Source organism: Muntiacus reevesi, chromosome 2, assembly GCF_963930625.1.
Source record: "Muntiacus reevesi chromosome 2, mMunRee1.1, whole genome shotgun sequence".
Taxonomy (NCBI): domain Eukaryota; kingdom Metazoa; phylum Chordata; class Mammalia; order Artiodactyla; family Cervidae; genus Muntiacus; species Muntiacus reevesi.
The window spans coordinates 267,836,965-267,847,477 of NC_089250.1; the positions used below are offsets into that span (position 1 = coordinate 267,836,965).

Sequence of the window (10,513 nt, forward strand, 5' to 3'; positions counted from 1 at the left end):
TTCAGGTAGACTTTCAGGAGCAGCTCCAACTTTCACAAGGGAGGATTTGATTTTTTGAGTAGACCTGAAGGACATCAAAAACTATATTTTAGGTTTTAGAGTGAAAAGATGACTTAGTTCCAAAACAATCCTCAACACCTCCTAAGGAAACCTTCAATTTCTGTCCCTGTGTGTATATGCTAAGTCACTTCAGTCATGTCCAACTCTTTGTGACCCCATGGACTATAGCACCAGGATCCTCTGTCCATGGGATTCTCCAGGAAAGGATACTAGAGTGGATTGCCATGCCCTCCTCCAGGGGATCTTCCCAACTCAGAGATCAAACCCGCGTCTCTTATGTCTCCTGCATTGGTAGGTGGGTTATTTACCACTAGCACCACTGGGAAGACCCATTTCTGTCTCTACCACTGAAATTCAAAGCACAAAAGAATCTTTCACATAAGTTTTACTTCTTAGAAACGTTTCAGTGCAAGGGATAAAGACAAATAGCCAAGCTAATACACTCAAGAAGTTTCTGAAAACTTTGAGGTATACTCCATACAGAGGATAGTACTATTTATAGTGGGCTTCTGAATCAAAGAAAGGACTTTAATATTAAATCTGCCTGGTAAACCAATCTTAGCAAAGTTGCTTTACTTCTCTGAGCTATTTCACCTATAAAACACTCAGATTTCTGATCAAATATCACCTCACCAGAGATGCCTTCCCTGCCAGCCTATCTAGAAGAGTAGCTACCTACCCACAACTCTCTCCATCCAACCTACTTTTATTTTTCTTCATAGCATTTCTCACATCCCGATGTGATTATCTCTTGATGGTTTGTCTGGTCACAGTTTAACCGTGCTCCCCACCCCACTGCTCTGTCCCCAACAAGTGGATGGTGCTTTACCTCATATCTGGGGCCACTTTCCTCTCTCTCCTCTGTGCTTCCACCACTCTGACCTGTTGTTGGCTCTTCAAATGCTCTACAAGAGAACAGGCAAGGATTGTGATGGAAACGAAAAGGAAAAAAACAGGATGTGGAAGAGAGGGAACTGGAGTTTTCTTTCAGAGGAGGAAAGAGGATGCCACCCAAAAGCAGAGGCAGTGAGTAGGTGCCAAGACAGCACAGGCACATCTGGGTCACAGGGATAAATCAACTGTGAGACACACTGTTTCCAAAGAGTTCTTAAGTAGCTCAGGAAATGTTTACATTTCAATGATAGGTTAAAAAAAAAAACTCAGATATAAATTTCCATCTTTAGTGCTATTTCTACTACATTTTAAAATGCAATGGAAAAAAAAAGAATTTAAAAAATGCAAAGAAAGAAAAGGCTGAAAGAAAATACATTAATATATAGAAGACAAGAGGATTATAGGTATTTTTATAGCCTTCCCTCTGATTTTAAATCAGTCTAGTAAATTGTCTAAAAGTGTTACTTGAATAATCAAGAAAAATACGTATCAATAAATAAAAATTAAAAATAAATGATGATACTTGAGAAGTAAAATTGAAAGAGCTCCCATCAGCCAAATCTTGGACAACTGGAGCATCAAGATAAATAATAACACAGAATAAAATAAGAATCTATGAATCCACAGTGATATAAATAAGGAAAAGGAAAATCTCTTCCTTACAGTAAAATGCAAACTAATAAATGCATAGGAATGATGAAATTAGAAAATTATCACTTGCCATGAGTAATAATTGACTCAAGCAAGAATTTTTAATCACTGCTCACACAAGAAAGTTTGACAGGGACAAAAATAAGTGCTTAGTATTAATGTGTCTCCCCACAAGATACTCTCCTCCCCACCAAATAGAAAAATAGTATCTTTACAGTGTTAAACACTACCTTAACCACATAATGAAAGTCAAATGATACCATTTGCTTCCTGATACGAGGCACTGAGAAGAACACAACATCATTTCAGTGGTAGTCCTGCCAAAAATGTACGACCAGAATCTAATCATTAAGAAACATCATGAACCCAAACTGAGGGACATTCTATAAAGTAACTGACCTCTATGCATTAAAAATGTTGAAGTCAAGAAGACAAGAGAAGACAAAATTGAATTTTAAGTCCAAAATCTCAACTGTAAGCCTGAAATTATGTCAAAATAAGAAATTAACACTGGAACTTGAAAAACATCTGGGTTGGACTTCTAGTGTCTGATTCTCATGTAAGAGCTTGTAAGGAGGGCCTGCCACTCCATCTTAATAAGTAAAAATCTGAACAGACTGAAAAACCAGCAACTCTTGTTGGATCCCTAAAGGAAGTGAGCACAGAGGGCAAATCGTTGCCCTTAACACTGGAGAGACAGATAGGCAAATACAAAAATTCACTGAATAACAATCAGAGGAAAAAAATCCCCTTGGGTTTCCAGCAAGGGAAGGGGAAAAAAGAACCATGTTAGTGTCATCATATTTTCATAATTTAAAAATTAAGAAAAAGAACCATTTTGAACCACTCTAGAACACTCTGTTCTTAATAATGCCTGCCCTCAAGAGAAACTAGTTAACCAGAGCCTCATCTGTTAACATCAGAGTCAAATTGACCTAAGGTAAGGAAATACCCAACTCCAGCCCGGTCTAGACACCCTGTCCCACCTAAAAGGGAAGGGAAAAACAAAACCTGAGAAACATTTGTAAAGTCTAGAAACACAGGCACTAAAAGACAGATCCAGTCGCAGGTTTACTGAACATTTCCCCTCACCCTACAGCTCACCACATTACTAAAGGCTGACTTACAGCAGTTTAACATTACATCAAGTTCAGGCTATCAAGGAAAAAATTAAAAGGCATACCAAAAGGTAAAAAAACACAACTTGAAGAGAGAACAGGGATTAGAACCAGACATGGTTGAGATGTTGAAATCATCAGACCAGGGATTTAAAATAACTATGGTTAATATGTTAAGGGCTCTAATAGATTAAGTAGACAGCATGCAAGAACAGATGGGCAATTTGAGCAGAGAGATGGAAATCCTAAGAAAGAACCAAAAAGGACTGATAGAGATTTTAAAAAATACTGTAACAGAAATGAAAAATATTTTTGATGGGTTTATTTGTAGACCAAACATGGTTGAGAAAACAATCACTGAACTTGAGAATATCTCGAATAGAAGTCTCCAAATCTGAAAAGCAAAGAGAACAAAGACTGAAAATCAGCAGGCAAAAAATTAGTAAAGATATATTCAAACTCAACAACACCATCAATCAAAAGGATATAATTGGCATTTACAGATTACTTCATCCAGTAACAGCAGAATACACATTTTTCTCAAGTTCATTTACCACAACAGACCACATTCTGAGCCATAAAACACCTTAACAAATTTCAGATTTGTTATTTGAAGTCACACAATGTCTGCTTACAGTCAACAATCAAATTAAACTAGAACTAGATGAAATAGACTGATTCCTTGAAAGACACAGTCTTCCAAAACTCATACAAGAAGAAACAATCTAAATAGGTCTGTCTCTATTAAAGAAGCTGAACAAATAATAACCTTCCAAAACAGAAAGCACAAGACCCCAGTGGGTTCACTAATGAATTCTATCAACAATTTAGGGAGTGCTCGCTTCGGCAGGCAGCACATATACTAAAATTGGAACAATTTAGGGAAGAAATTATACTGATTTTCTACAATCTCTTGGAGGATAGAAGCAGAGGGAGTAATTCTATGAGACCAGCATTACCTAGATACCAAAACAAAGATATTACAGAAAAAGAAAACTAATATCTCTCATAAACATAGATGCAAAAATCCTAACAAAATATCAGCAAATACAACCCAACAATGTACAAAAAGAATTATACATCATGACCAAATAGGACTTATCCCATGTATCCCATGTATACAAGCCTGAATGAATACAACATTCAAAAAGCAATTAATGCAACAACAGGCCCATGAAAAGATGCTCAACATCATTAATTACTAGAGAAATGCAAACCAAAACTGTTATGAGGTACCACTTCATAACAGTCAGAATGGCTATCATTAAAAAATCTACAAATAACAAATGCTGGAGAGAGTGTAGAAAAAAGGGTCTTTACCCCTCCTACACTGTTGGTGGGAATGTAAACTGGTGCAGTCATTATGAAAAACAGTATGGAGGTTTCTCAAAAACCTAAAAGGAGTCATATGATCCAGCAATCTTGCTCCTGGGCATATATCCAGACAAAACTATAACTCAAAGAGACATATGCACTCCAATGTTCACAGCAGCACTACTTACAATAGCCAAGACATGGAAGCAATCTAAATGTCCATCGACAGATAAAAGCATAAAGAAGATGTGGTATAAATACACAATGGAATGCTATTCAGCCATAAAAAAGAATGAAATAATGTCATTTAATGGGTGGACCTAGAGATTATCATGTGTGCTTAGTCGCTCAGTCGTGTCCGACTCTACGACACCATGGACCGCAGGCCACCAGGCTCCTCTGTCCATGGGATTCTCCAGGCAAGAATACTAGAGTGTGTTGCCATGCCCTCCTCCATGGGATCTTCCCAACCCAGGGATCAAACCCAGGTCTTCCACACTGCAGGCAGATTCTTTACCGTCTGGGCCACCAGGGAAGCCCAAGAATACTGCCCTTAAAGGAGAGAAAAAAATGAAAATAGGTCAGAAAAATATATTTGAAGAAATAATGACAGGAAACCTCCCAAATTTGGTGAAAGAGATAGATTTTTATTTAAAGAAGCTTAAAGAGTGCCACATAGGATAAACACAAAAAGAAAAATGTCTAATATGAGCACAGTCAATCTGCTGGAAATCAAAGATAAAGAGAAAAATTTTGAAAGTAGAGAAAAAGAACACATTACATACAAGGGAACAATACTAAATACTATGTACTTCTCATCAATTCCAAACGGAATTGAACAATATCTTCAAAGCACAGATAAAGGGGAAAAGACTGCCCATCAGAATTCTATAATCAATAAAAATATCCTTCAAAAAAAAAAAAAAAAAAGAAGGCGCAGACTTCCCTGATGGCCCAGTGGTTAAGAATGGACCTGCCACTGAAGGGGTCACAGGTTCGATCCCTGGTCCAGGAAAATCCCACATGCTGCAGGGCAACTAAGCCTGTGGGCCACGACTACTGAAGCCCGTGCATCCTAGACTACTCCACAACAAGAGAAGCCACCACAATGAGAAGCCTGTGAACAGCAACTGGAGAGCAGCTGCGGCTCAGGGCAACCAGAGAAAGACCGACCACGTGCAGCAACAAAGACCCAGCACAGCCAGAAATAAATAAATAATTAATTTTAAAAATAGATAAAAAAATTTTTTTAAGTTTGTTCTTTAAAAAGGAGACAAAACAAAAACATATTCAAATAAAGAGAGACTCAGAGAATTCATCACAGCAGACCCACAAAACAAAAGATGATGAAATTAGTTCTAAGAATGAAGGTAACAATATCAGAGGGAAATTCAGATCTTCAAGAACAAATAAAGAATGTTGGAGATAGTATATATGTGGGAAATAGTAAAACTATATTTTCCCCTTACTTTCTTTTAAAATACATGTGAATTTTTAAAACAAAACTTACTTGTGAATTTTTAAAGCAAAATTATAATTTTTAAAAACTAAAATCATAATTGTACCAATCATAAAAAAAGAACAAAATAATGCCATCTGCAGCAACATGGATGGACCTAGAGATGGTCATACCAAGTGAAGTAACTTAGAGAAAGACAAATATCATATGATATCTCTTATATTTGGAATCTAAAAAATGGTACAAATGAACTTATTTACAAAACAGAAATAGTATCACAGATATAGAAAACAAACTTATGGTTACCAATGGGGGAAGAGAGAGACAGATGAATTGGGAGATTAAGACTGATATATACACACTACTATATATAAAATATATAATTAACAAGGACCTCATGTACAGCACAGAGAACTTTACCTAATACTCTGTAATGATGGATATGGTAAATGAATCTAAAAAGAATGGATATATGTATGTGTATAACTGGTTCGCTTTGCTGTACAGCAGAAACTAACACAATATTATAAACCAACTATACTCCAATAAAAATTAATTAGAAAACAAACAAAAAATTTATAAGTTGTAAGTTTTATACTGTATAGTAGATGTAAAACACATGGAAAGCAGGGGGGCATAAACTGGACATATACAATTGCAAGACATCTACATTATATGTGAATTGATAAAATATTATCTCTAAATAGACTATAAAAAGTTAAGAATATGACTTGTAATCCCTAGACAACTGGTAAATAAATGTTACAAAGAGTTATAGTTACCAAGGCAAAAGATAAATTAAAATGAATACTAAAAAACGAATCAAACTATCTAAAAGAAGACAGAAAGAAAAAACAGAAGCCCAAAATGGACAAAAAGAAAGATAATAAAATGGAAGACTAAAATCCAACCATATCACTTACATTGAAGGTTTTTAATTTAAGCATTCCAATTAAAAGGTAAAATTTGTCAGGATGAATAAAAAAGCAAGACCCAATTATATGCTTGTGAAGAGCTATGCTGTAAGTTCAAAGACACAGATAGATGAAAGTCAATTACTAGAAAAAGTTATATCATGCAAAACTTTTTTCGAGTAGGTGACTCTTTATTTTTCGCACACCATTCTCAAACACACTATTGTGTGTGTGTGTGTTCAGTCACTCAGTCATGTTCAACTCTTGTGACCCCATAGACTACAGCTTGCCAGTCTCCTCTGTCCATGAAATTTCCCAGGTAAGAAGACTAGAGTAGGTTACCATTTCCTTTTTCAGGGGATCTTCCCAATCCAGGGATTGAACCCACAAAGGCAGGTGTATTCTTTACCACTGAGCCACCAGGGAAGCCCAGTGGCCCTAATAGTATAACAAAATTATGTTTGAGATAAAGAATATTATCAGATATAAAGAAGGATATTTACTCATAATAAAAGGTCAATTCATCATGAAGGTAATATTTACAAATGTGTTCAAACATAAAAATCTCAAAATACATGAAGCAAAAGTTTACAAAAGTTAAAGAAAAAATAAATTCCAAAATCATAATATTAATAGAAGTTAGCACTCTTTCAGTAACTGGCAGGAAAAAAGAAGACAAAAATATCAGTTAAGATGAAGATCCAAGAACACTATCAGCAGCTTTGGCCTCATTGATATTTATAGAACCTCAGAATTGCAGGACACATATCAACCATAAAACACGTATCAATAAATTCTCGAGGATTAAAATCACACAGAGTATATTCTTTGACTACAATGTTAGTAAATTTAAAATCAATAACAACATATTTAAGGAAACTTCAGATACTTGGAAATTGAAGAAAATTGGGACTTTCCTTGGTGGCCCAGGGGCTAAGACTCTATGCCCCCAGTGCAGGGGATCCAGGATTCAATCCCTGGTCAGGGAAGTAGATTCCACATTCTGCAACTTAAGATCCCGAATGCCACAACAAAAATAAAAAATCCCGTGTGCCACAACTGAGACTTGCCACAGCCAAGTAAATAAAAGAATATATTACTAAACAATCCAGAGGTCAAAGAATAAATCACAAAGAAATTATAAAACATTTTAAACTGAAGGATAATAAAATTATAAAATGCCAAAATTTGTGGAATACAGCAAAAGCAATGCTTTGAGAGAATTTTATAACTTTACACATTGATATTAGAACAGAAAAGAGGTTTAAAATCATTGTCTGAGGGACTTCTCTGGTGGTCCGGTGGATAAGAATCCACCTGCTAACGCAGGGGACACTGGTTCAATCCCTGGTCCAGGAGCTAAAATCCCATGTACCACGGGGCAACTAAGCCCATGTGCCACAGCTACTGAGCCCATTCTCCACCATAAGAGAAACCACCACAATGAGAAGCCTGGGCACCGCAAGTAGAGAGTGGCTCCTGCTCACCACTACTAGACAAAGCCTGAATGCAGCAACAAAGAACCCGAGCACCACACTGAAGACCCAGTGCAGCCAAGAATAAATAAATAAAGGACGAAACAGGAAACAGACAACTGATGAAAGTAAGAAAGCCAAAACTGGTTCTTTGAAATCATCAACAAAATGGGTAAACCCCACAATAGATTGACTGGACAAAAAGAGATATGTACATCACCAATATCAGGAATGAAAGAGGATTATTACTACATATCCTATAGACATTAAAAGGATAATAAGAAAATATTTCATGCCAACAAACTTTACAACTTAAACAAAATGGGGGAATTCCTTAAAAATACAACTTAACAAAACTGATATCCAATGACATGGGAAATATGTATAGTCCTAGGACTATTAAATAAATTGCATTCCTTATCAAAATCCCTCCCACCAAGAAAATTCCAGGCCCAGATGGTTCCAATTAGTGAATTTTATAGAATAGTGGAAGAAAAAAAATAACATCAAGTATAAATACTTTGGAAAACAGAAGAAGAGGAAATACTTCCCAGTCCATTTTATAAGGCTACCATCACCCTAATGACTAAACTTGATAAAGATATTAATAAGAGAGACCATTTCAGGCCAATATCTTCATGAACATAGATGAAGACAAAAATCCCCAACAAAAATTACAAAGCAAATCCTGAAATATACAAAAGGGGTAATAACTAATGATAACATGGAGTTTGTCCCAGAAACGCAAGGTTGATTTAACATACAAAAGTAGCAATGTAGGGAACTTCCCTGGCAATCCAAAGCTTAAGATTCCGTGCTCGCAACGCAGGGGTGCTGCTTTGACCCCTGATTGGAGAACTAAGATTCTGCACATCCCACCACGTGGCAAAAAAAAGTAGCCATGTAATTCGGAAATAAACCCATAAGCATATGGACTTTGATTCTTGAAATAGAGTACAAAGACATCCAACTGGAAAAGAAAGGTCCTTTCTGGAATAACTGACTTATCCAAATAGGAAAAAAAAGAATGAAACTCAAATCCTATTTCATGCTATACACAAAGACTAATTTTATATGAATCATCAATCTAAATGTAAAATCTAAAACTGAAAAGCATTTAAAAGAAAACCTAAGAGCCTCAGTCAGACAGGTGCAGAGTCACTTCTGGAAGTAACATCGTGATGGCTGCCCAAGGAGAACCCCAAGTTCAGTTCAAAGTTGTATTGGTTGGTGATGGTGGTACTGGAAAACTACATTCATGAAACGTCATCTGACTGGTGAATTTGAGAAGTATGTAGCTACCTTAGGTGTTGAGGTCCATCCTCTCTTGTGTTCCATACCAACAGAGGACCGATTAAGCTCAATGTATGGGATACAGCCAGTCAGGAGAAATTTGGTGGACTGAGAGACGGCTATGACATACAAGCTTAGTGTGCCATTATAATGTTTGATGTAACATCAAGCATTTATTACAAGAATATGCCTAACTGGCATAGAGATCTAGTACGAGCATGCGAGAACATCCTGATTGTGTTGTGTGGCAACGAAGTGGATATTAGGGACAGAAAGGTTAAGGCAAAGTCAATTGTCTTCCACCAAAAGAAGAATCTTCAGTACTATGACATTTCTGCCAAAAGTAACTACAACTTGGAAAAACCCTTCTTCTGTTGCCAGAAAACTGATTAGAGACCCTAACCTGGAGTTTGTCGCCATCCCTGCTCTTGCCCCGCCAGAGGTGGTCATGGACCCGGCCTTGGCAGCACAGTATGAGCATGATTTAGAGGTTGCTCAGACAACTGCTCTCCCGCATGTAGATGATGACCTGTGAGAAAGTGAGGCTGGGGCCCAGCATCAGAAGTCTAGTTTTATAGGCAGCTGTCCTGTGATATCAGTGGTGCAGTGTGTATGTCACTTTATTATATAGCTAAGCAGAATGTGTGCTTAATCTTTGGATGCTGAAGGAGATGGATGGGCTTTGGAGTGAAAGTGGCAGTCTAAAAAAAAAAAAAAAAACTTTCATTTTTTGGACCTGCATATTTAGGTGTTTTGAAACACAATTGTTTTCTCCTTAAGTTTCAAATATAAGACTGCTATAGTCACATGACAATACTGAGAAGTGGAATCTTGTTTGTTATCGTCATTCCCATTCCTTTTCGTTTAGAATCAGAATAAAGTTGTATTTCAAATATCAACAAAAAAAGTGAGAGAGTGCCTTCATGACTTAAGGGTAAACAAAAGTTTCTAATGTAGAACATAAAATGCAATAATCTTTAGAACTTATTCAGATTTCACAAAGTTAAAAAACTCTGCTCATCAAGAAACTTAAGAGAATTAATAGGTAAAGTTAGAGACTAGGAGAAAACGATCCTGAGATACATAGATGACAAAAGACTTGTGTTTAGGGAATATAAAGAACTACTGCTAATTAAAAGATTTAAAACAGTAGTAGGGGTATAAGAGGGACAAACTACTAGTACATAATAAATAAACTACAAGGATATATTGTACAACACATGAAATATAAACAATATTTTTTAATAACTATAAACCGAGTATAACCTTTAGAACTTGTAAATCACTATGTTGTACATTTGCAACTTATGTAATATATCAACTACATGTCAATTT

At 36.3% G+C, this 10,513-nt stretch overlaps 1 pseudogene; it reads left to right on the forward strand.

The window, feature by feature from the left end:
• The first annotated feature begins 9,066 nt into the window (after nt 1-9,066).
• LOC136158875 (GTP-binding nuclear protein Ran-like) lies at nt 9,067-9,713 on the forward strand (annotated as a pseudogene).
• The last annotated feature ends 800 nt before the right edge of the window (nt 9,714-10,513 follow it).